Here is a 27317-nt window from a genome sequence, read left to right as displayed (position 1 = left end):
TAAAAATTATTAAATAATAAAGTGCCATGCAATATGATACCTCTCTCTGTGACATAACACACTGATTGGCCGAGCCTAATCAGCTGATTCCAGCAACCAATCAGCAGCCTGCCCTCTTTCTGATTGGTCAGCACTGGTCAGGTGACATCACCCACCAATCAGGAAGCTAGGCTGAGGGGCAGCCCCTGATTGGCCGAGCCTAGTCAGCTGACTCCAGCAACCAATCAGCAGCCTGCCCAGTTTCCCCTCTCTCTGATTGGTCAGCCCTGATCAGGTGACATCACCCACCAATCAGGGGGCTAGGGCTGAGGGGCTGCCCCTGATTGGCCGAGCCTAGTCAGCTGACTCCAGCAACCAATCAGCAGCCTGCCCAGTTTCCCCTGTCTCTGATTGGTCAGCCCTGGTCAGGTGACATCACCCACCAATCAGGAGGCTAGGGCTGAGGGGCAGCCCCTGATTGGCCGAGCTAGTCAGCTGACTCCAGCAACCAATCAGCAGCCTGCCCAGTTCCCCCTCTCTCTGATTGGTCAGCACTGGTCAGGTGACATCACCCACCAATCAGGAGGCTAGGGCTGAGGGGCAGCCCCTGATTGGCCGAGCTAGTCAGCTGACTCCAGCAACCAATCAGCAGCCTGCCCAGTTTCCCCTCTCTCTGATTGGTCAGCCCTGGTCAGGTGACATCACCCACCAATCAGGAGGCTAGGGCTGAGGGGCAGCCCCTGATTGGCTGAGCCTAGTCAGCTGACTCCAGCAACCAATCAGCAGCCTGCCCAGTTTCCCCTCTCTCTGATTGGTCAGCCCTGATCAGGTGACATCACCCACCAATCAGGAGGCTAGGCCTGAGGGGCAGCCCCTGATTGGCCGAGCCTAGTCAGCTGACTCCAGCAACCAATCAGCAGCCTGCTCAGTTCCCCCTCTCTCTGATTGGTCAACACTGGTCAGTTGACATCACCCACCAATCAGGAGGCTAGGGCTGAGGGGCAGTCCCTGATTGGCCGAGCCTAGTCAGCTGACTCCAGCAACCAATCAGCAGCCTGCCCAGTTTCCCCCCTCTCTGATTGGTCAGCAATGATCAGGTGACATCACCCACCAATCAGGAGGCTAGGCCTGAGGGGCAGCCCCTGATTGGCCGAGCCTAGTCAGCTGACTCCAGCAACCAATCAGCAGCCTGCTCAGTTCCCCCTCTCTCTGATTGGTCAGCACTGGTCAGGTGACATCACCCACCAATCAGGAGGCTAGGGCTGAGGGGCAGCCCCTGATTGGCCGAGCTAGTCAGCTGACTCCAGCAACCAATCAGCAGCCTGCCCAGTTTCCCCTCTCTCTGATTGGTCAGCCCTGGTCAGGTGACATCACCCACCAATCAGGAGGCTAGGGCTGAGGGGCAGCCCCTGATTGGCCGAGCCTAGTCAGCTGACTCCAGCAACCAATCAGCAGCCTGCCCAGTTCTCCCCTCTCTCTGATTGGTCAGCACTGGTCAGATGACATCACCCACCATTCAGGAGGCTAGGGCTGAGGGGCAGCCCCTGATTGGCCGATCCTAGTCAGCTGACTCCACCAACCAATCAGCAGCCTGCCCAGTTCCCCCTCTCCCTGATCAGTCAGCCCTGGTCTTGTGAATCCCCATCAATCAGGAAGCTAGGACTGAGGGGCAGCTGCTGCTGCTTGACTAGGATAAGCCTGTCTTGGCTCATCAGGCAGGAGAAAGTCTCCAGCAGTCACTTCCTTAATTGGAGAGTATTCCCTGGAAGGAGGGTTGATGGGAGAGTCCATATGGCCCATACTTACAGGTTCATCTTGGTAGAATGGCTGAGCTGCTCCCGTATAGTGCATAATTAAAAGGTCAGGGATTTTCCAGCGACATCACATTGACTTAGCTATGCATTATACAAGGCCAGCCAGGCTCTTTACGCAGCTGAACCGTATTAACAATCTGGAAATTAGAATGTATAGCAAGGTCAAGGAGTTTAAATCAGGTCTCTGTCGTAGACTTGCTTCTGATATTGAGGTGGTCTGTTATAGCAACAATCCACAAATAGCCAGGACAATCTTGCCCAGAGCTGCAAATTCACTCAAATTACACCCCTATGTTTGCTTTTGTACAACAGTCCACGAATCCTCACACTGGAGGAGGGAAAGCAGAAGGCTTCACCAAGCTGGTTCACTAACCAAATTAGCATTTTCTATTGCCTCCCTCTAAAGGTACAGGCATTAGCACTTCCTACAATCTGCAGTGACAACAACATACCAAAGGAATATAAAAAATAATAATAATAATACACACACACACTTAAATAATTAATTTTATTTCCATAAAAGATAAAAAATGTCAAGTTCCTTAATGTGGCACGTCAAGTCACTTCCTAGGTGGGAGTTGCATCTCTATTGGCTCAGCAAGACTCCATTTGTGATTGGTTGTAGCATTTTCCAAACTTCGGTTAACTCCAAACTGGGATAGCAAAGGTGGAGGCAGGAAAAAATCTAAAACACAAAAGAAGAGACAGGGGAATTACTGTACAAAGATAAGCCCCGGCCTGGACACATCCTACTGCAACCACAGCACCTGGATCTCTCAAAGAAAATGGATGAGGACAATACACAAGGGTGTGGGGGGCAATGGGGCATTCATTTACATGGAGGGCTGGCTGAGGGTCATCACATAAATCAATACACAATGTGGGGCTGTCTGGTGGGATAAATACACAATGTGGGGATGTACTGTGGGATAAATATACAATGCAGGGGTAATTTTTAAGTTCATAATTTTGTATGGCCTCTGAATGATGATATAAATATCCAGATGTGGGGGAAATGGCTAATGCTGACAGAGTGACCCAAATCCCTTTGACTAAATCATTCAATTTAAATGCATGAACTGGGTGGCTTGTGTTTTGGTCTACCTGGTTGCTAACAATAGCTTTTTTCACCCTCACCAAACAACAACAACAAAAAAACACAATGTTCAAGAGAGCTGAGTAAAAGCTCAAGATGGAACACAGAGGAATTGAACACAGGACCTTACAGACTCAAGCTTGGCTCCCTAACCTTTACTCTACATAGCCACATGGGAACAGCTGTTAGCTTGTCTCCCACACAAACACAATTAATAAACTAAAGAAGGGTAACGTACACTACAGACACTAGCAAACCTGTCCCCTGCAAACAATCCATTGTTTTTTTACCTCAATGCAATCTTGTAGCTTGCCTTCCTCCCAAACAAACACACCAAATAAATCAATTGGAGTGAATTAAACTCAGAACCGCAAAAACTAAATCCAACATCTCAACCATTGCACAACAGAGAACAGGTATAAGGCCCTACAGAAACAATCCTTTAGTTTTTACAGTCCTTTAGCTATCCTGACTCACAAACAAATTCACTAAATAAACTCGACAAGGGTGGCTTGTAAGGGCAAAGATGGCTTATGTTTTGGTCTATGGGCTTAATTAAAAAAAAAAAAACAGAACAGCCACAGGTGACGCCTAGGGGAATTGAACTCAGAACCTCAAATCACCAAGGCCAACACCTAAGCCATTAGGCTACAGAGATGAAATGTGAGACCTCCTTTCAAACACACTAAATAAACTAAAGATTGGTGGCTTGCAGGGGCAGAACATGCTAACACCTAACCCAATATGCTACAGAGAGAGGCCGTTTCCAGTATCTCTGACTTAGAGTTGTGGTTAAGGTGTTGGACTTCCACCCGGTTGCTCGTAAGTTCAAATCCGGCCACTGCCGCCTTGATCACACACCAGTAAGGTCAGGTGCGGCAAGCGTGGTGGTAATTGTTAACCATGCGGCAATTACATTGGTGCCCGTAGATTCAAGTGGCAGAAAACAGCCAATGTCTATATTAATTCATTTAACAAATTAATAATTCATAAAAATTATTAAATAATAATAAAGTGCCATGCAATATGATACCTCTCTCTGTGACATAACACACTGATTGGCCGAGCCTAATCAGCTGATTCCAGCAACCAATCAGCAGCCTGCCCAGTTCCCCCTCTTTCTGATTGGTCAGCACTGGTCAGGTGACATCACCCACCAATCAGGAAGCTAGGGCTGAGGGGCAGCACCTGATTGGCCGAGCCTAGTCAGCTGACTCCAGCATCCAATCAGCAGCCTGCCCAGTTCCCCCTCTCTCTGATTGGTCAGCCCTGATCAGGTGACATCACCCACCAATCAGGAGGCTAGGGCTGAGGGGCAGCCCCTGATTGGCCGAGCCTAGTCAGCTGACTCCAGCAACCAATCAGCAGCCTGCCCAGTTCCCCCTCTCTCTGATTGGTCAGCCCTGGTCAGGTGACATCACCCACCAATCAGGAGGCTAGGGCTGAGGGGCAGCCCCTGATTGGCCGAGCTAGTCAGCTGACTCCAGCAACCAATCAGCAGCATGCCCAGTTTCCCCTCTCTCTGATTGGTCAGCCCTGGTCAGGTGACATCACCCACCAATCAGGAGGGTAGGGCTGAGGGGCAGCCCCTGATTGGCTGAGCCTAGTCAGCTGACTCCAGCAACCAATCAGCAGCCTGCCCAGTTTCCCCTCTCTCTGATTGGTCAGCCTTGGTCAGGTGACATCACCCACCAATCAGGAGGCTAGGGCTGAGGGGCAGCCCCTGATTGGCTGAGCCTAGTCAGCTGACTCCAGCAACCAATCAGCAGCCTGCCCAGTTTCCCCCCTCTCTGATTGGTCAGCCCTGATCAGGTGACATCACCCACCAATCAGGAGGCTAGCCCTGAGGGGCAGCCCCTGATTGGCCGAGCCTAGTCAGCTGACTCCAGTAACCAATCAGCAGCCTGCTCAGTTCCCCCTCTCTCTGATTGGTCAGCACTGGTCAGGTGACATCACCCACCAATCAGGAGGCTAGGGCTGAGGGGCAGCCCCTGATTGGCTGAGCCTAGTCAGCTGACTCCAGCAACCAATCAGCAGCCTGCCCAGTTCCCCCCTCTCTCTGATTGGTCAGCACTGGTCAGATGACATCACCCACCATTCAGGAGGCTAGGGCTGAGGGGCAGCCCCTGATTGGCCGATCCTAGTCAGCTGACTCCACCAACCAATCAGCAGCCTGCCCAGTTCCCCCTCTCCCTGATCAGTCAGCCCTGGTCTTGTGAATCCCCATCAATCAGGAAGCTAGGACTGAGGGGCAGCTGCTGCTGCTTGACTAGGATAAGCCTGTCTTGGCTCATCAGGCAGGAGAAAGTCTCCAGCAGTCACTTCCTTAATTGGAGAGTATTCCCTGGAAGGAGGGTTGATGGGAGAGTCCATATGGCCCATACTTACAGGTTCATCTTGGTAGAATGGCTGAGCTGCTCCCGTATAGTGCATAATTAAAAGGTCAGGGATTTTCCAGCGACATCACATTGACTTAGCTATGCATTATACAAGGCCAGCCAGGCTCTTTACGCAGCTGAACCGTATTAACAATCTGGAAATTAGAATGTATAGCAAGGTCAAGGAGTTTAAATCAGGTCTCTGCCGTAGACTTGCTTCTGATATTGAGGTGGTCTGTTATAGCAACAATCCACAAATAGCCAGGACAATCTTGCCCAGAGCTGCAAATTCACTCAAATTACACCCCTATGTTTGCTTTTGTACAACAGTCCACGAATCCTCACACTGGAGGAGGGAAAGCAGAAGGCTTCACCAAGCTGGTTCACTAACCAAATTAGCATTTTCTATAGCCTCCCTCTAAAGGTACAGGCATTAGCACTTCCTACAATCTGCAGTGACAACAACATACCAAAGGAATATAAAAAATAATAATAATAATACACACACACACTTAAATAATTAATTTTATTTCCATAAAAGATAAAAAATGTCAAGTTCCTTAATGTGGCACGTCAAGTCACTTCCTAGGTGGGAGTTGCATCTCTATTGGCTCAGCAAGACTCCATTTGTGATTGGTTGTAGCATTTTCCAAACTTCGGTTAACTCCAAACTGGGATAGCAAAGGTGGAGGCAGGAAAAAATCTAAAACACAAAAGAAGAGACAGGGGAATTACTGTACAAAGATAAGCCCTGGCCTGGACACATCCTACTGCAACCACAGCACCTGGATCTCTCAAACAAAATGGATGAGGACAATACACAAGGGTGTGGGGGGCAATGGGGCATTCATTTACATGGAGGGCTGGCTGAGGGTCATCACATAAATCAATACACAATGTGGGGCTGTCTGGTGGGATAAATACACAATGTGGGGATGTACTGTGGGATAAATATACAATGCAGGGGTAATTTTTAAGTTCATAATTTTGTATGGCCTCTGAATGATGATATAAATATCCAGATGTGGGGGAAATGGCTAATGCTGACAGAGTGACCCAAATCCCTTTGACTAAATCATTCAATTTAAATGCATGAACTGGGTGGCTTGTGTTTTGGTCTACCTGGTTGCTAACAATAGCTTTTTTCACCCTCACCAAACAACAACAACAAAAAAACACAATGTTCAAGAGAGCTGAGTAAAAGCTCAAAATGGAACACAGAGGAATTGAACACAGGACCTTACAGACTCAAGCTTGGCTCCCTAACCTTTACTCTACATAGCCATATGGGAACAGCTGTTAGCTTGTCTCCCACACAAACACAATTAATAAACTAAAGAAGGGTAACGTACACTACAGACACTAGCAAACCTGTCCCCTGCAAACAATCCATTGTTTTTTTACCTCAATGCAATCTTGTAGCTTGCCTTCCTCCCAAACAAACACACCAAATAAATCAATTGGAGTGAATTAAACTCAGAACCGCAAAAACTAAATCCAACATCTCAACCATTGCACAACAGAGAACAGGTATAAGGCCCTACAGAAACAATCCTTTAGTTTTTACAGTCCTTTAGCTATCCTGACTCACAAACAAATTCACTAAATAAACTCGACAAGGGTGGCTTGTAAGGGCAAAGATGGCTTATGTTTTGGTCTATGGGCTTAATTAAAAAAAAAAAAACAGAACAGCCACAGGTGACGCCTAGCGGAATTGAACTCAGAACCTCAAATCACCAAGGCCAACACCTAAGCCATTAGGCTACAGAGATGAGATGTGAGACCTGCTTTCAAACACACTAAATAAACTAAAGATTGGTGGCTTGCAGGGGCAGAACATGCTAACACCTAACCCAATATGCTACAGAGAGAGGCTGCTTCTAGTATCTCTGACTTAGAGTTGTGGTTAAGGTGTTGGACTTCCACCCGGTTGCTCGTAAGTTCAAATCTGGCCACTGCCGCCTTGTTCCCACACCAGTAAGGTCAGGTGTGGCAAGCGTGGTGGTAATTGTTAACCATGCGGCAATTACATTGGTGCCCGTAAATTCAAGTGGCAGAAAACAGCCAATGTCATTATTAATTCATTTAACAAATTAATAATTCATAAAAATTATTAAATAATAATAAAGTGCCATGCAATATGATACCTCTCTCTGTGACATAACACACTGATTGGCCGAGCCTAATCAGCTGATTCCAGCAACCAATCAGCAGCCTGCCCAGTTCCCCCTCTTTCTGATTGGTCAGCACTGGTCAGGTGACATCACCCACCAATCAGGAAGCTAGGGCTGAGGGGCAGCCCCTGATTGGCTGAGCCTAGTCAGCTGACTCCAGCAACCAATCAGCAGCCTGCCCAGTTTCCCCTCTCTCTGATTGGTCAGCCCTGATCAGGTGACATCACCCACCAATCAGGGGGCTAGGGCTGAGGGGCTGCCCCTGATTGGCCGAGCCTAGTCAGCTGACTCCAGCAACCAATCAGCAGCCTGCCCAGTTTCCCCTGTCTCTGATTGGTCAGCCCTGGTCAGGTGACATCACCCACCAATCAGGAGGCTAGGGCTGAGGGGCAGCCCCTGATTGGCCGAGCTAGTCAGCTGACTCCAGCAACCAATCAGCAGCCTGCCCAGTTCCCCCTCTCTCTGATTGGTCAGCACTGGTCAGGTGACATCACCCACCAATCAGGAGGCTAGGGCTGAGGGGCAGCCCCTGATTGGCCGAGCTAGTCAGCTGACTCCAGAAACCAATCAGCAGCCTGCCCAGTTTCCCCTCTCTCTGATTGGTCAGCCCTGGTCAGGTGACATCACCCACCAATCAGGAGGCTAGGGCTGAGGGGCAGCCCCTGATTGGCTGAGCCTAGTCAGCTGACTCCAGCAACCAATCAGCAGCCTGCCCAGTTTCCCCTCTCTCTGATTGGTCAGCCCTGATCAGGTGACATCACCCACCAATCAGGAGGCTAGGGCTGAGGGGCAGTCCCTGATTGGCTGAGCCTAGTCAGCTGACTCCAGCAACCAATCAGGAGCCTGCCCAGTTTCCCCCCTCTCTGATTGGTCAGCCCTGATCAGGTGACATCACCCACCAATCAGGAGGCTAGGCCTGAGGGGCAGCCCCTGATTGGCCGAGCCTAGTCAGCTGACTCCAGCAACCAATCAGCAGCCTGCTCAGTTCCCCCTCTCTCTGATTGGTCAGCACTGGTCAGGTGACATCACCCACCAATCAGGAGGCTAGGGCTGAAGGGGCAGCCCCTGATTGGCCAAGCTAGTCAGCTGACTCCAGCAACCAATCAGCAGCCTGCCCAGTTTCCCCTCTCTCTGATTGGTCAGCCTTGGTCAGGTGACATCACCCACCAATCAGGAGGCTAGGGCTGAGGGGCAGCCCCTGATTGGCTGAGCCTAGTCAGCTGACTCCAGCAACCAATCAGCAGCCTGCCCAGTTTCCCCCCTCTCTGATTGGTCAGCCCTGATCAGGTGACATCACCCACCAATCAAGAGGCTAGCCCTGAGGGGCAGCCCCTGATTGGCCGAGCCTAGTCAGCTGACTCCAGTAACCAATCAGCAGCCTGCTCAGTTCCCCCTCTCTCTGATTGGTCAGCACTGGTCAGGTGACATCACCCACCAATCAGGAGGCTAGGGCTGAGGGGCAGCCCCTGATTGGCCAAGCCTAGTCAGCTGACTCCAGCAACCAATCAGCAGCCTGCCCAGTTCCCCCCTCTCTCTGATTGGTCAGCACTGGTCAGATGACATCACCCACCATTCAGGAGGCTAGGGCTGAGGGGCAGCCCCTGATTGGCCGGTCCTAGTCAGCTGACTCCACCAACCAATCAGCAGCCTGCCCAGTTCCCCCTCTCCCTGATCAGTCAGCCCTGGTCTTGTGAATCCCCATCAATCAGGAAGCTAGGACTGAGGGGCAGCTGCTGCTTGACTAGGATAAGCCTGTCTTGGCTCATCAGGCAGGAGAAAGTCTCCAGCAGTCACTTCCTTAATTGGAGAGTATTCCCTGGAAGGAGGGTTGATGGGAGAGTCCATATGGCCCATACTTACAGGTTCATCTTGGTAGAATGGCTGAGCTGCTCCCGTATAGTGCATAATTAAAAGGTCAGGGATTTTCCAGCGACATCACATTGACTTAGCTATGCATTATACAAGGCCAGCCAGGCTCTTTACGCAGCTGAACCGTATTAACAATCTGGAAATTAGAATGTATAGCAAGGTCAAGGAGTTTAAATCAGGTCTCTGCCGTAGACTTGCTTCCGATATTGAGGTGGTCTGTTATAGCAACAATCCACAAATAGCCAGGACAATCTTGCCCAGAGCTGCAAATTCACTCAAATTACACCCCTATGTTTGCTTTTGTACAACAGTCCAGCATTTTCCAAACTTCGGTTAACTCCAAACTGGGATAGCAAAGGTGGAGGCAGGAAAAAATCTAAAACACAAAAGAGACAGGGGAATTACTGTACAAAGATAAGCCCCGGCCTGGACACATCCTACTGCAACCACAGCACCTGGATCTCTCAAAGAAAATGGATGAGGACAATACACAAGGGTGTGGGGGGCAATGGGGCATTCATTTACATGGAGGGCTGGCTGAGGGTCATCACATAAATCAATACACAATGTGGGGCTGTCTGGTGGGATAAATACACAATGTGGGGATGTACTGTGGGATAAATATACAATGCAGGGGTAATTTTTAAGTTCATAATTTTGTATGGCCTCTGAATGATGATATAAATATCCAGATGTGGGGGAAATGGCTAATGCTGACAGAGTGACCCAAATCCCTTTGACTAAATCATTCAATTTAAATGCATGAACTGGGTGGCTTGTGTTTTGGTCTACCTGGTTGCTAACAATAGCTTTTTTCACCCTCACCAAACAACAACAACAAAAAAACACAATGTTCAAGAGAGCTGAGTAAAAGCTCAAGATGGAACACAGAGGAATTGAACACAGGACCTTACAGACTCAAGCTTGGCTCCCTAACCTTTACTCTACATAGCCATATGGGAACAGTTGTTAGCTTGTCTCCCACACAAACACAATTAATAAACTAAAGAAGGGTAATGTACACTACAGACACTAGCAAACCTGTCCCCTGCAAACAATCCATTGTTTTTTTACCTCAATGCAATCTTGTAGCTTGCCTTCCTCCCAAACAAACACACCAAATAAATCAATTGGAGTGAATTAAACTCAGAACCGCAAAAACTAAATCCAACATCTCAACCATTGCACAACAGAGAACAGGTATAAGGCCCTACAGAAACAATCCTTTAGTTTTTACAGTCCTTTAGCTATCCTGACTCACAAACAAATTCACTAAATAAACTCGACAAGGGTGGCTTGTAAGAGCAAAGATGGCTTATGTTTTGGTCTATGGGCTTAATTAAAAAAAAAAAAACAGAACAGCCACAGGTGACGCCTAGGGGAATTGAACTCAGAACCTCAAATCACCAAGGCCAACACCTAAGCCATTAGGCTACAGAGATGAGATGTGAGACCTGCTTTCAAACACACTAAATAAACTAAAGATTGGTGGCTTGCAGGGGCAGAACATGCTAACACCTAACCCAATATGCTACAGAGAGAGGCAGTTTCCAGTATCTCTGACTTAGAGTTGTGGTTAAGGTGTTGGACTTCCACCCGGTTGCTCGTAAGTTCAAATCCGGCCACTGCCGCCTTGTTCCCACACCAGTAAGGTCAGGTGCGGCAAGCGTGGTGGTAATTGTTAACCATGCGGCAATTACATTGCAGCCATATTAATTCATTTAACAAATTAATAATTCATAAAAATTATTAAATAATAATAAAGTGCCATGCAATATGATACCTCTCTCTGTGACATAACACACTGATTGGCCGAGCCTAGTCAGCTGACTCCAGCAACCAATCAGCAGCCTGCCCAGTTCCCCCTCTCTCTGATTGGTCAGCACTGGTCAGGTGACATCACCCACCAATCAGGAGGCTAGGGCTGAGTGGCAGCCCCTGATTGGCCGAGCTAGTCAGCTGACTCCAGCAACCAATCAGCAGCCTGCCCAGTTTCCCCTCTCTCTGATTGGTCAGCCCTGGTCAGGTGACATCACCCACCAATCAGGAGGCTAGGGCTGAGGGGCAGCCCCTGATTGGCTGAGCCTAGTCAGCTGACTCCGGCAACCAATCAGCAGCCTGCCCAGTTTCCCCCCTCTCTGATTGGTCAGCCCTGATCAGGTGACATCACCCACCAATCAGGAGGCTAGGGCTGAGGGGCTGCCCCTGATTGGCCAGGCCTAGTCAGCTGACTCCAGCAACCAATCAGCAGCCTGCCCAGTTCCCCCTCTCTCTGATTGGTCAACACTGGTCAGTTGACATCACCCACCAATCAGGAGGCTAGGGCTGAGGGGCAGCCCCTGATTGGCCGAGCTAGTCAGCTGACTCCAGCAACCAATCAGCAGCCTGCCCAGTTTCCCCTCTCTCTGATTGGTCAGCCCTGGTCAGGTGACATCACCCACCAATCAGGAGGCTAGGGCGGAGGGGCAGCCCCTGATTGGCTGAGCCTAGTCAGCTGACTCCAGCAACCAATCAGCAGCCTGCCCCCCCTCCCTGATTGGTCAGCCCTGGTCAGGTGATATCACCCACCAATCAGGAAGGTAGGGCTGAGGGGCAACCCCTGATTGGCCGAGCCTAGTCAGCTGACTCCAGCAACCAATCAGCAGCCTGCTCAGTTCCCCCTCTCTCTGATTGGTCAGCACTGGTCAGGTGACATCACCCACCAATCAGGAGGCTAGGGCTGAGGGGCAGCCCCTGATTGGCCGAGCTAGTCAGCTGACTCCAGCAACCAATCAGCAGCCTGCCCAGTTTCCCCTCTCTCTGATTGGTCAGCCCTGGTCAGGTGACATCACCCACCAATCAGGAGGCTAGGGCTGAGGAGCAGCCCCTGATTGGCTGAGCCTAGTCAGCTGACTCCAGCAACCAATCAGCAGCCTGCCCCCCCTCCCTGATTGGTCAGCCCTGGTCAGGTGATATCACCCACCAATCAGGAAGGTAGGGCTGAGGGGCAACCCCTGATTGGCCGAGCCTAGTCAGCTGACTCCAGCAACCAACCAGCAGCCTGCCCAGTTTCCCCCCTCTCTGATTGGTCAGCCCTGATCAGGTGACATCACCCACCAATCAGGAGGCTAGGCCTGAGGGGCAGCCCCTGATTGGCCGAGCCTAGTCAGCTGACTCCAGTAACCAATCAGCAGCCTGCTCAGTTCCCCCTCTCTCTGATTGGTCAGCACTGGTCAGGTGACATCACCCACCAATCAGGAGGCTAGGGCTGAGGGGCAGCCCCTGATTGGCCGAGCCTAGTCAGCTGACTCCAGCAACCAATCAGCAGCCTGCCCAGTTCCCCCCTCTCTCTGATTGGTCAGCACTGGTCAGATGACATCACCCACCATTCAGGAGGCTAGGGCTGAGGGGCAGCCCCTGATTGGCCGATCCTAGTCAGCTGACTCCACCAACCAATCAGCAGCCTGCCCAGTTCAACCTCTCCCTGATCGGTCAGCCCTGGTCTTGTGAATCCCCATCAATCAGGAAGCTAGGACTGAGGGGCAGCTGCTGCTTGACTAGGATAAGCCTGTCTTGGCTCATCAGGCAGGAGAAAGTCTCCAGCAGTCACTTCCTTAATTGGAGAGTATTCCCTGGAAGGAGGGTTGATGGGAGAGTCCATATGGCCCATACTTACAGGTTCATCTTGGTAGAATGGCTGAGCTGCTCCCGTATAGTGCATAATTAAAAGGCCAGCCAGGCTCTTTACGCAGCTGAACCGTATTAACAATCTGGAAATTAGAATGTATAGCAAGGTCAAGGAGTTTAAATCAGGTCTCTGCCGTAGACTTGCTTCTGATATTGAGGTGGTCTGTTATAGCAACAATCCACAAATAGCCAGGACAATCTTGCCCAGAGCTGCAAATTCACTCAAATTACACCCCTATGTTTGCTTTTGTACAACAGTCCACGAATCCTCACACTGGAGGAGGGAAAGCAGAAGGCTTCACCAAGCTGGTTCACTAACCAAATTAGCATTTTCTATAGCCTCCCTCTAAAGGTACAGGCATTAGCACTTCCTACAATCTGCAGTGACAACAACATACCAAAGGAATATAAAAAATAATAATAATAATAATAATAATAATAATACACACACGCACTTAAATAATTAATTTTATTTCCATAAAAGATAAAAAATGTGAAGTTCCTTAATGCGGCACGTCAAGTCACTTCCTAGGTGGGAGTTGCGTCTCTATTGGCTCAGCAAGACTCCATTTGTGATTGGTTGTAGCATTTTCCAAACTTCGGTTAACTCCAAACTGGGATAGCAAAGGTGGAGGCAGGAAAAAATCTAAAACACAAAAGAAGAGACAGGGGAATTACTGTGCAAAGATAAGCCCTGGCCTGGACACATCCTACTGCAACCACAGCACCTGGATCTCTCAAACAAAATGGATGAGGACAATACACAAGGGTGTGGGGGGCAATGGGGCATTCATTTACACGGAGGGCTGGCTGAGGGTCATCACATAAATCAATACACAATGTGGGGCTGTCTGGTGGGATAAATACACAATGTGGGGATGTACGGTGGGATAAATATACAATGCAGGGGTAATTTTTTAGTTCATAATTTTGTATGGCCTCTGCATGATGATATAAATATCCAGAAGTGGGGGAAATGGCTAATGCTGACAGAGTGACCCAAATCCCTTTGACTAAATCATTCAATTTAAATGCATGAACTGGGTGGCTTGTGTTTTGGTCTACCTGGTTGCTAACAATAGCTTTTTTCTCCCTCACCAAACAACAAAAAAAAAACACAATGTTCAAGAGAGCTGAGTAAAAGCTCGAGATGGAGAACAGAGGAATTGAACACAGGACCTTACAGACTCAAGCTTAGCTCCTTAACCATTACTCTACATAGCCACATGGGAACAGCTGTTAGCTTGTCTCCCACACAAACACAATTAATAAACTAAAGAAGGGTAACGTACACTACAGACACTAGCAAACCTGTCCCCTGCAAACAATCCATTGTTTTTTTTACCTCAATGCAATCTTGTAGCTTGCCTTCCTCCCAAACAAACACACCAAATAAATCAATTGGGGAGAATTAAACCCAGAACCTCAAAAACTAAATCCAACATCTCAACCATTGCACAACAGAGAACAGGTATAAGGCCCTACAGAAACAATCCTTTAGTTTTTACAGTCCTTTAGCTAGCCTGACTCACAAACAAATTCACTAAATAAACTAAAGAAGGTTGGCTTGTAAGGGCAAAGATGGCTTATGTTTTGGTCTATGGGCTTAATTAAAAACAAAAAAAAAACAGAACAGCCACCTCAAGTCACCAAGTGAAACACCTAAGCCACTAGGCTACAGAGACTAGACATAAGGCCTTCAATCAAACACACTAAATAAATCGTAGACGTCTACACGGTTCGCGTAGGCAACTTCCGCTGCAGCCGGAAGAAGGTGTCCATCGCGCATACACCCTCCGGCTGTCAGAGAGAATTTCCCGCACCGGGGAACTCTGATCTCTGACAGACGGGGAAGGTCTGCGTGATGGACGCAGACAACCCCCGCTCCTAACGGCGCCTCCTTCCGGCTGCAGCGGAAGTTGCCTACGCGAATCGCGTAGACGTCTACCCACTGCCCCGACTACACACCAGGAAATCAGACGCACCGGTAAGTTTGGGGGGGGTTGTTAAATGGGGGGCATAAGACAGTAGGATCTGGATCTTAGTTTCATAGTCAGACCTATTTGAGGTCTGATTATAAGACGAGGGGTATTTTTCAGAGCACTTGCTTTGAAAAAAAAACTCGTCTTATAATCAAGCAAATATGGTATTATAGATTAATAGACAGAAGGTAAGGAATGTGGCCATAGCTTTTTAGAAAAGACTCTAAGCCATGTCTTCTCCTGAAACTTGCAAAATATAATATTCTAGACACTCATATGTCCTCATAAACAACACTGTGAGGCTCTCAGGCCTTCTCCGCGAATGCTCCCGAGTTCCCTACCTTCCGTGGTTCCCCCTGCTGCTTCCGCCGCACATCGTGCTGCTGCTCCATCATGAGTCAGGCCGCATCCCCGGCCTCCAGTAACATGAGTGCCGCGAGCACCTCCATGTTGGTGACGGCAGGGGGCCGTGTCCTGACATCCGTGGACGCGGCAGCATTGGTAGATGCGGGGGAGGCAGGGAAAGAGGCTGTCAATCCTTTAGGGAATTACATAGTGTAGTAGGGAGGAGGCAGGATCACTCTGGAGCTGGAAAGAGGGGCTTTACAACCTGACAACCCCTATAACACACTAAATAAATCGTAGACGTCTACACGGTTCGCGTAGGCAACTTCCGCTGCAGCCGGAAGAAGGTGTCCATCGCGCATACACCCTCCGGCTGTCAGAGAGAATTTCCCACACCGGGGAACTCTGATCTCTGACAGACGGGGAAGGTCTGCATGATGGACGCAGACAACCCCCGCTCCTAACGGCGCCTCCTTCCGGCTGCAGCGGAAGTTGCCTACGCGAATCGCGTAGACGTCTACCCACTGCCCCGACTACACACCAGGAAATCAGACGCACCGGTAAGTTTGGGGGGGGGTTGTTAAATGGGGGGCATAAGACAGTAGGATCTGGATCTTAGTTTCATAGTCAGACCTATTTGAGGTCTGATTATAAGACGAGGGGTATTTTTCAGAGCACTTGCTTTGAAAAAAAACTTGTCTTATAATCAAGCAAATATGGTATTATAGATTAATAGACAGAAGGTAAGGAATGTGGCCATAGCTTTTTAGAAAAGACTCTAAGCCATGTCTTCTCCTGAAACTTGCAAAATATAATATTCTAGACACTCATATGTCCTCATAAACAACACTGTGAGGCTCTCAGGCCTTCTCCGCGAATGCTCCCGAGTTCCCTACCTTCCGTGGTTCCCCCTGCTGCTTCCGCCGCACATCGTGCTGCTGCTCCATCATGAGTCAGGCCGCATCCCCGGCCTCCAGTAACATGAGTGCCGCGAGCACCTCCAAGTTGGTGACGGCAGGGGGCCGTGTCCTGACATCCGTGGACGCGGCAGCATTGGTAGATGCGGGGGAGGCAGGGAAAGAGGCTGTCAATCCTTTAGGGAATTACATAGTGTAGTAGGGAGGAGGCAGGATCACTCTGGAGCTGGAAAGAGGGGCTTTACAACCTGACAACCCCTATAAAAACCCTACACCCTTCATTAGGTGCTTATTTATTGAGCTGACTAGCTGGTTTTGTTCTGCTCAGTCCCAATTCCTCCTGCAATCTACCTACTCTGCTTGAAGGACTTCCTGGCATCCGACATTGGCTTGTTTACTGGACTTTGTGTATCTCTCCTATCCTGACCCGACTCGTTCCCCATTTTTCACTTCTGCTGCCTCTTCTGATCCCAGCTCGCTTACCTGACTTTCCCTTTTGCCTTTGGCCCTTACCTTTCAGACCCTGCTCTACACTTCCAGCACGTCCCAACAGACACATAGAGCATTATTAAAGCATTATTGCTTCATTGGTGGATGTTTATAGATTTCCTTCATTAACATCAAGCTTTACCAATATACCTTTTCTTATCTCATTTGTTGGCTTTTATCTGTAGGCATGTAGCAGGTATAAAACATGTTAGAGGAGACCTAACCCTTTAAAAATCAATGTTGGTAATGACCACAGAGTTGACAAAATACCTATGACTATCTAGCTCATTTTCCCAGTCCTTTGCTTACAGCAAAACTCAAATCACTGGTTTGTATAAGTTCCAAAGATATAATAGCTACTGATGACACTGAATGCACAAATATCTATAAACATTTACTGATCATTATTTTGGTCCTTTTTTATTGGGGCGAATGGAACAGATTTTTTTTTTTTTGATTTTGGACATTTTCTTGGAACTTGGTGGTCCCCCTTATGGTGATATCACTGGGTCATTTTTATTTTTAAATGTTATTACACTTTTTTTTACATTTTTTATTCTACTTTACCGATCACAAAGTGATTAGTAAACTGGGCTCCACTAAGGTTGGCTGCAGTACCTCAGAATTCTCAGGAGGTTCTGGATAGACCCTCTGGCAACTCTTTTACTTTGTACTGAGTGCCGCTATCTTGTGAGCTTTTGCGGCTGCTCTCAGAAGCTCTCACATGGGGGGGCTGATTTTGCTTGTGTGGCTGAATACTTCAGATTGTTCATCATTTTCTAACCTTGTTTAACCACATGACATGCTAATTGTCACTAACTGCACATATCTCCACATTTCAAGGGGTTATTTGACAGGTGAAATAACAGATAATGTGTTACAAAAAACCAGCAACCCCAATTCACGTGTATAGTGATCTAGTAGATAATATATCAATAATAAGTACTCCCCAATCCAAAGCAGCTTCCAATAACACTCTTCCTCAGGGTGTTTAACAGCACAATAAACCATCCATGGAGCGCATATATAGATGGGGAGAAAAAAGAAACAACCACAATAGTGTAATATGTATGTACAAATGGGATGTGAATATGTATCAAATCCACTCACAAACAAGTAGAGTATAGTAGGCTCTTCAAAGGTATCATCAGAATTTAATGGCTTCAAAATCTAAAAAACAAGGAGACTAAAATAGTGCAGTATCATCAAAAAGCCGGGAATCAGGAAATCCGAATGCACTTACAGTTGTAGGTAGAACAACTATCAGAAAATAGTGTGCAAAAAGCGCAGTATAAAACAGAAAAGGTCCCGAATCAGCTGCTATGGTGATAATGAAGCTCTCTCTCGCTCAACGCGTTTCGCCAATGGTCCGTTGGCTTCTTCAGGAGGAAATTCGATCAAAAAGAAAGATGCGTGTATTCAAGGTAAGTCATGTTTTTATGGCTTGGTCCTTTTCATCAGTAGCTCTGTGACCTTCTAACACTATTGTACCTATCTAAAAACAAAGCTGCATTCTGTGAATTTTAGCTTTACACTCTGATAATACAAGGGATCAACAGGTTGTAGATATCTAAAGGGAATGAAGGTTCATGTTACCTACTCGAGTGGTTATAAACAATATTTATTACTGTTACCATGTCAACATGTTTGCATAGCCAGGAACTCTCAGGGTTTAACCCTGAGTCTCAGGGTCTTTGACCTAGTCTCAGGTGAGTGTACAAAATCTCAGGGTCAAACAGTCTGGAGCTTATTCCTTATTATTATACACTGCCAGGATCATAAGACTCCCAAGTGAAGCTTTTGCTTCCAGTATGTTATGGCTCGTATGACTGCATACTGAAGACTCAATAAAGTGTATATTATTATTATCTTTTTTTTACATAGCGCTAACAATTTATGCAGCGCTTAATCCAATACATATATTCAAGGGGTATGACAAGACGAGAATTGACAGACTAGGACAAACCGATACATTAAGTGGGGAGAGGGCCCTGCTCACAAGCTTACAATCCTGAGGGAATGGGGTGACGAACATAAGGCACAGAGAAAGGGTGAGAGGTAGTATGGTTGTTGTATCAGTGACAAGAAAGCTGTAGCAGCTAAGATGGTATGCTTCTCTGAAAAAGTGAGTTTTGAGATGTTTTTTGAATGTTGGGAGGGAGGGTGAATGCTGAAAGTTCGGTTGAAGTAGATTCCATAGATATGGGGCAGCCCGCGTGAAATCTTGTAGATGGGAAATGGAAGAGAGGAGGAGAGCCTTAGCCCGTGGGAAGAACGTAAGGATAGTGTAGGAGAGTATTTGCTCATGAGGGCAGAAATGTATGAAGGAGCAGTGTTATGGAGGGCCTTATATGTTAGTATCAGGATTTTAAATTTAAGAGATGTTTTTTAGGTGCAAGCGGCAGGATCTGGTGAGGGACTGAATGTGAGGGGATGAAGGAGAGGTTTGAGTCAAGGATGACCCCAAGGCATTGGGCCAAGTTAGTAGGTGAGATAGTCCACAATTTCCACAATTTCAGGGTCAGTTGATTTATGAAGTTCCCAGGTATGCATGTTTGTAGGATTTTTTTTTTACTTTGTATAGCTTGTCAATCATCATTGTTTTCTACATTAAGCAAACTTTAAATCACTTGACTTGCTGAAGAACAGCAACAATCTTAAAATTTTGGTAAAAGTTATGGTGGAGGGGGTGTTTATGGTTAATTTAGGGGCAGTTATGGTTGATGGGGTGTTTAGGGTTAATTTAGGGGCAGTTATGGTTGATGGGGTGTTTAGGGTTAATTTAGGGGCAGTTATGGTTAATGGGGTCATTAGGGTTAATTTAGGGGCAGTTATAGTTAATGGGGTGTTTAGGGTTAATTTAGGGTCAGTTATGGTTGATGGGGTCTTTACGGTTAATTTAGGGGCAGTTATGGTTGATTGGGTCTTTAGGGTTAATTTAATGCTGAGGACTGAGAGTTAATTTAGTAAGGTTAACTTACCTCCTAAGGGGGGCAAACTAAAGGGAATCTAAATCCTGGGGCAGTGAAGATTAATCCTGTATTTATAAAAGTATTGTGTCAGTGTGCTGTGAACGAGTCTTTGAACGAGTCTGAATCTATGAGGGCACTATGGCATATCTGGGGAGTATAAGGCATACTGGAGTAAAAAGCATTTCAGGGGGCACAGTGGCATATCAGGGGGTATAAGGCATATGTGGGGGGAGGGAGTGTGGCAAGCCTGGGCTCAAATGTGCAAAACTGGGGGGCAGATTGAAAAAAAATGCATTTTTCTCAAAGTATTTTTTTATTCTGCTGTTTGTTTTTGACATCCTGTTTGTTTATTAAATTATTTTAAATAAATAAAAATAATTGTTAGTTGCAGCCCTAGTATATTGTATAACTAGGTACACCTTGTTGGACCCCCTTTTGCATTCAGAACCACCTTCATGGCATACTTTCTGCAAGGTGCTGGAAACATTCCTCAGAGATTTTGGTCCATATGACATGATGGCATCATGCAGTTGCTGCAGATTTGTCGGCTTCACATTCCACACATGGAATCGAGACACATCAGGCCAGGCAATGTTCTTCCCATTTTCTATTGTCCAATTTTGGTTAGCCTGTGTGACTTGTAGCCTCCGTGTCCTGTTCTTAGCTGACAGGAGTGGCACCCGTTGTGCTCTTCTGCTGCTGTAACCCATCTGCTTCAAGGTGTTGTGGGTTCAGAGCCGGTATTACCTTGGTTGTAACAAGTGGTTATTTGAGTTACTGTTGCCTTTCTGTCATCTCAAACCAGTCTGCCCATTCTCCTCTGCCCTGTGACATCAACAAGACATTTTCATTCACACAACTGCCGCTCACTGGGTATTATCTCTTTTTCAAACCATTCACTGTAAACCCTAGAGATGGTCATGTGTGAAAATCCCAGTAGATCAGCAGTTCCTGAAATACCACCTTGTCTGGCACTAACAACCAAGCCACATTCAAAGTCACTTACAGCCCATTTCTTCCCCATTCTGATGCTCAGTTTGAACTTCAGCAAGTTGTCTTGACCACGTGTGACGGTTCCTAGAGTCACCCTAACCCTCAGTTAATGTTATCCAGTGACATGAAGCCCTTTTGTGTGTTATTAATAAAAATGTATTTTATTGCCTTATTTCCTAACCGTTTGCACACAGCACACTATGGTCTGGGAGATAATCTAATCAAGATAATGTGTATTCCTTATTTTATTGGCGTCTGTATCCTTTTGTATTGTTAATCCCTTTACTGCCCCTGTTGTCTCTTGGATGCAGATTAACGGGGTGGTTTGTATCCCAGTATCTTGTTTTATGTTAATGTGTGTTTTGCTGGATATACCCAGCCATCTGGGTACTGTATAGCGATATCCCTTTACTTTGCTTGGGGATATTGCCTACGGATTGTGAGGAATTATTGTCCTGAAGGGAGAAGTCGCTTTTGGCGGAGAGGGACAACCTGATGTCCCTTGTCGGTCCGTCACACCACGTCTACATGCCTAAATGCATTGAGTTGCTGCCATGTAATTGACTGATTATCTATTGAACAGGTGTACCTAATAAAGTGGCTAGTGAGTGTATATCTAAGTTGTAAGCTCATTTGAGCAGGGTCCTCCTCATCTGTTGTTGCTGTATGTCATTTTATGTCCTGTCTACCCTTTGTACAGTGCTATGGAATCTGATGATGCTATATAAAAGCAATTATATATATTTTCATGATTCTTCCATTTTTGTGTGATAACTCTCAATCAAGCAAAAAGAGAAAAAAATGTGTATGAAGATGTAACACAAACTGAAAACAAGAGACAGCGCTTGGATAAATGTAAAAACAATATGTTTAATACAAAGTAAAAACGAGTGCTGAGGGGCAGTTATATGGTTGGCTTCATCCCTTTCTTATTCTCTTCTTCTGTGGGGTATAGTATTCAAGGAGACAATGTTCAGCTCTTCATGTCTCTTCTGCTGAATATGGTGGTTTTGCCTTAAGGAGAAGGCCTCTCTAAAAGTTATTGGTATGTTCTTTTTTCTGTTTGTGAAATCAATAGAATGTCTTAACTGAAAATATACATGAACTAAAAAAACTGTGGTAGGTACAATGTGATATCCAAGGGTAATTTACGACAAGATAATTAGTTGCATCAGATAAGATAAATGTTATTTCCCATGGTAAAGTTACTATCCTTTAAAAAGACAGCCTTTGGTTTTCACATTTCCAGTGCAGCAGTAGCGTACCTAGCGGGGGGCGGGGGGGCGGTCCGCACTGGGTGCCCCTCATCAGGGGGGTGCCAATTTGCTGGCACACGGCACCCCTCCAGAGACGGACAGTAATGTCCGCCGCTGGAGGAGCAGGCTCGCAAGGGAGCGGTATCGGAGGTCTTTAACAGACCTCCGGCTCAGTAGCGCACCTAGCGGGGGGTGGAGGGTGGGGGGGGCGTTCCGCACCGGGTGCCCCTCATCAGGGGGGTGCCAATTTGCTGGCACGCGGCACCCCTCCAGAGACGGACAGTAATGGCTCGCAGCAGGCTCGCAAGGGAGCGGTATCGGAGGTCTTTAACAGACCTCCGGCTCCCTTGAGTGATATGTGTGTGGATTGGTATGTGTGTGGATTGGTATGTCTGTGGATTGATATATGTGTGTGGATTGATATATGTGTGTGGATTGGTATATGTGTGGATTGGTATATGTGTGGATGGGTATATGTGTGGATGGGTATATGTGTGGATTGGTATATGTGTGGATTGGTATGCGTGTGGATTGGTATGCGTGTGGATTGGTATGCGTGTGGATTGGTATGCGTGTGGATTGGTGTATGTGTGGATTGGTGTGCGTGTGGATTGGTGTATGTGTGGATTGATATACGCGTGGATTGGTGTGCGTGTGGATTGGTGTGCGTGTGGATTGGTGTGCGTGTGGATTGGTGTTCGTGTGGATTGGTGTACGTGTGGATTGGTATGTGTGTGGATTGGTATACGTGTGGATTGGTATTGGTATATGTGTGGTTTGGTAAGTGTGTGGATTGGTAAGTGTGTGAGAGTGATGGGTGTTATGCTGTACTATTTCCAATGAATTTTTCATTATATAATTATGCTCTAAAGTGTTAGATTTTTTTTATGGTGTGGGGGGGTCATATTCGGTTTCGGCCAGGTAAATGCTGCATTTTCGGTTTCAGTCCAGAATTCGTTTCGGGGCATCCCTAAGCCAGACAATGAAGTGGTAGGCCTACACCACATCAATGTTTGGCTTAGTATATAGTGATAGGAGTTATGCTGCACTATTACCAATGTCTGGCTCAATGTATAGTGATAGGGATTACGCTGTACCACTGTCAATGTGTGCCTCAGTATATAGTGATAGGTGTTATGCTGTACCACCGTCAATGTCTGCTTCAGTATATAATAACAGTGATGCTGTACCACCTTCAGTGTCTGTGCCGGTATATAACGGTAGAAGCTATGCAGTTTTAAAGTGTATGTGGGGGGGGGGGTGCCACATACAGGATCCGCCCCAGGTGCCAAATACTCTAGGTACGCCCCTGCAGTGCAGCATTTTTTGCAGAATGAAAAGTTAGGCGGTTAATAACTTTTTTGTTTAGAGGATGATAAAAGAAATAAAAGGATTCAATAAACATTATTGGCTTTATTTGCGTTTGTATACAGAACAGATGATTGCAATGTGTTTCACAATATCTACAATATTTTCATATACGTCTGTACAATGTATAAAAGCAATTGTGCATGCATTACAATTTTAAATCCTTTTTTCGTGTTAGTTTCCTATTATAACTGCTGTTCCTGTTATAAATCAAGGGATTTACCTCGAGGCAACAGAGACTTTAAAAATAATGTCATAGTTAAAATTGTGGCTTATCCATATCAGAGTCCAGCCCACATAGTTTGTTTTGCATTGGAGACTGGAATCAGCAACTGTGCTAAATATTTTATTAGCAATATCCCCAGCGCCTTTCTGACTTTTCCAATGCACGTCACTGTTTCTTTCAATTACTTACCTTTTCCTTTTAAAAGAAAGCGCAGTCCCCGTGGGCCAGCAGTAATCTTAAAGTTGCTGTGCTTCAAATGAGTTTTTCTGTAACTGAAAGTTTCTGGAGCTTAGTTGGACAGATACAATGATTAAATATAGCTTGTTCGATTTTAACCATTACATCAGCAATATATTGCTCTTATTCAATATATTTCCACCATATTGTGTTTTTAAACATTGCAATTTAGCACACACAAAAAATAAAATTACAGTATTACATAGAATATTCTTTATAATTCAAATAACATGTACAAAATGTAGAGTAGATTTGGTGTAGTTTAAATATGGCAACATATTTTTTCTTTAACCACTGGACATGGTACCATGTCACAAAATTTCAACTGTAAACAGAGGATGTAGTACTCAATATGGCACTTTAAGCATCAACAGGGCTAAATCTGGGCTGAGGCAGGTTAGATCAGGTCTAGAGCCCCCTCTGCCGACAGGGGCAAAAATCTACGCCCTCAAGATGAGCAATCAAATGCGATAGTGCTCAAAGTGAGAGCTGTCACATTTAGGGTATTTAAACAGGCAAATGTCCTTTCACGATGGGTCTCCTAGCAGATTTCTCTGCTGATGATCACATTTTGCAGTGTGATCAAGAAATTAGGGACAGAGAGAAGCTGCAGTCACTATGGTAGGCTTTCACAGTATCCTGCAGAAGTATGGAGAGAGAGAAGAAAATGACCACTATGCACTTTGGTGGTATTATGACATAACAAGGATCTCAAGTTATAGTGCATTGGTCTCTTCTAGAAAAAAACCTAGAAAAAGTAAAAGTTGGACCAATAAACTTGTTCTGAGATTACCATAGTAAAATATTAAGAAAAAATGTGTTTTTGTATTATTCATACTAAATGTTTGAGTATACGTTTTAAAAAGAAAGCTGTCTAGCTTATATATTTGCGATGGTTGCATTCTTTAATTTAATTAAAAGGTATTAAAGCCATTGATAAGCTTGATGATTACTCATACAATCTTCAAATATAACACTATGGTTGTTTGTTTGTTTATGATAAATATTACCACTAGATGGCACAGTTGTTCCACATTTCTTGTAAGGCGTTTTTCAAATGACCAAAAATTAGTGCTGTGAAAAGTATGTCTGCTTCTTTTGTCACATTTAAATGTTCCAGCTCATCCAACTAACTTTAATATAAGACAAAACCATTGTGAGGAAACACAAAATGCAGCTTTTAACCCCTTCGTGACAAAGGCTGATTTTATTTTATGTACCCTTCGTGACAATAGCCGTTTTAACATTTCTGCGCTGCTCGTGTTTATCTGTAATTTTCTTCTTTTCCGTTTACTGAACCCACACAAGTTATATATTGTTTCAGGATAAGAAGGGCTTTCTTTAGATGACATTGTTTTGATTGTATCATATTATTTACTATTTTGAAAAGTGTATAAAATATGGTGAAAAATGTAGAAAAAAATGACTTTTTCTAACTTTTAGTTGAAAAATCTTTTACTCATCTATAAAAGGTAATGAAAAAACCTGATAAATACATTCCACTATTCGTCCTGAGTTTAGAAATACCCAATGTTTTTTTGCCTTTTCTACACGTTATGGGGCAATAATTACAGGTAGCGTTTTGCTATTTCAAAGCCATTTTTTCCAAATCTGGTAATTCTTCCGCCCATGTGCCATTTCGGGTATCTTTGAAGCCGGCCAATGCAATTTACCCCAATCAAATCATATATTTATGAAAACTAGACACCCCAGGGTATTTTAAATGCTAGTATTTTAACTCTTTCCATGCACCATATCTACCACCAGTCTTTGTTAAACTTTGTGGTAGTCATTTTGTTTTTCACACTCATTTTACTTCAGGTATGAATTAACAGGTTCTGGTATATGTCATATGTGTTCAGCAACATCTCCCGAGTACAGCGATACCTCACATGAATGATTTTGCCTGGCTGTTTGAGGGCAAAAGGGCCACATTTGGGGCATGCGCATTTTTCAATGTTGAACTTTGGCATTTGGCGATGAACTGCCCATGCCCTATTTGGTACATCTTTGAGCCCGGCCATTTCAGTGTGCCCAATAAAGCCATATATTTTTTGAAAACTAGACACCCCAGGGTATTTCCAATGCTGATATTTTAACTCTTTCCATGGACTAACTCTACTACCAGCATTTTTTCAAAGTTTGCAGTAGTATTTTTTGTGTGTCTTTTTCCCCACACACCTACTTTATGAATTTACAGCTCCTGGTATATGCCACTGTCACACGACACCACAATATGTGTTCAGCAACATCTCCTGAGTACAGTGATACCCCACATGCATGGGTTTGTCATTTTTGGGGGGCACTAAAAGGCCACATTTGGGACGTGTGCATTTTTCTAATTGGAAATTATATGTGTGGCCATCCTTCCCCCCGTGTTAATTGGGACATTGTTGAACCCGGCCAATTCAATTTACCCCATCAAATCATACATTTTTTAAAAGTAGACACCCCATGGGCATTTAATATGCCAGTATTTTAACTCTTTCCATGCGAGAATTGTTTTAATCTAATGTGCTAATTTTAGGACTTGCTCACAAAAATATATATTTTTATATATATATATATATATATATATATATATATATTTAATTTTTTTGCCTTTTTTACATTCTTTTTTTACATTTTTGGAACTTGAAGGTTCCCCTGATAGTGACATCAGTGGGTAATTATTTTTACTCTTTTTTTCTAATTATTATTTTTATTTTATTTTTTTTATTTTTTTTTTACTAATCACACTGTGATTAGAAAGCTGGGCTCCATTGACTCGCATGGTTGAATGCAGTACCTGTATTCAACCTGCAAGTGGAGCCAGAGTTCTTTAGAGGGTCTGGAGACCAACTAGCGAACTTTTTCAACTTTACACCGTTTGGGTGCAGAAAGCGAACATAGATCACTTTCTGCACCCGTTTAAAGTCATGACGTCAATTGGCACGTCAATTGTCGTTAACCCTTCGTTTTTGGGTGACGTGCCCGGACCGTCAATTGTCATTAAGGGGTTAATACACAAGTTCATGTATATAAGGAAAAACCCTATCCAACCCTACCTGGCCCTGTGTGAAAAAAGGAATTGCCCCCTTAGTTACTAAATCACCAATTAACGAAGTTTAATTGATAATTTGTTTGTTTCACTAGACACGCCCATGCTAGGGTGACCACATTTTATTTCTGCCAATCAGGGACAACTATGAAGCGCATGAGATTACAGACACAGGTGTGTATATATATCTATATCTATCTATATCATATATATAAATAGAGTAGAGGTTGTAGTCGTACTAGTCCAGTCGTGTCAATATCAAATAACAGAGGAAATAAGTATACCTTTTTTATTGGACTAACAGAATTTTGGAATGACAAGCTTTTGGGAGCTTTCCTCCCTTTCTCAAGTCTAAAACATTTCTGCAAAACAACACATAGAATTCAATGTTGTGTGGTGGGGGTGGGGGTGTGGCGGGGGTGGGGGTGTGGCGGGGGTGGGTGTGTGGCAGGGGTGGGTGGGTGGCGCTTACTGCCCAGGTCTGAAATGGGAGGGTGAGATGTTTAAAAGTATGTG

This window comes from Spea bombifrons, chromosome 1 (assembly GCF_027358695.1).
Source record: "Spea bombifrons isolate aSpeBom1 chromosome 1, aSpeBom1.2.pri, whole genome shotgun sequence".
NCBI lineage: Eukaryota > Metazoa > Chordata > Amphibia > Anura > Pelobatidae > Spea > Spea bombifrons.
The sequence above is the reverse complement of the archived record's forward strand: the minus strand, read 5'-3'. Positions refer to the sequence as shown.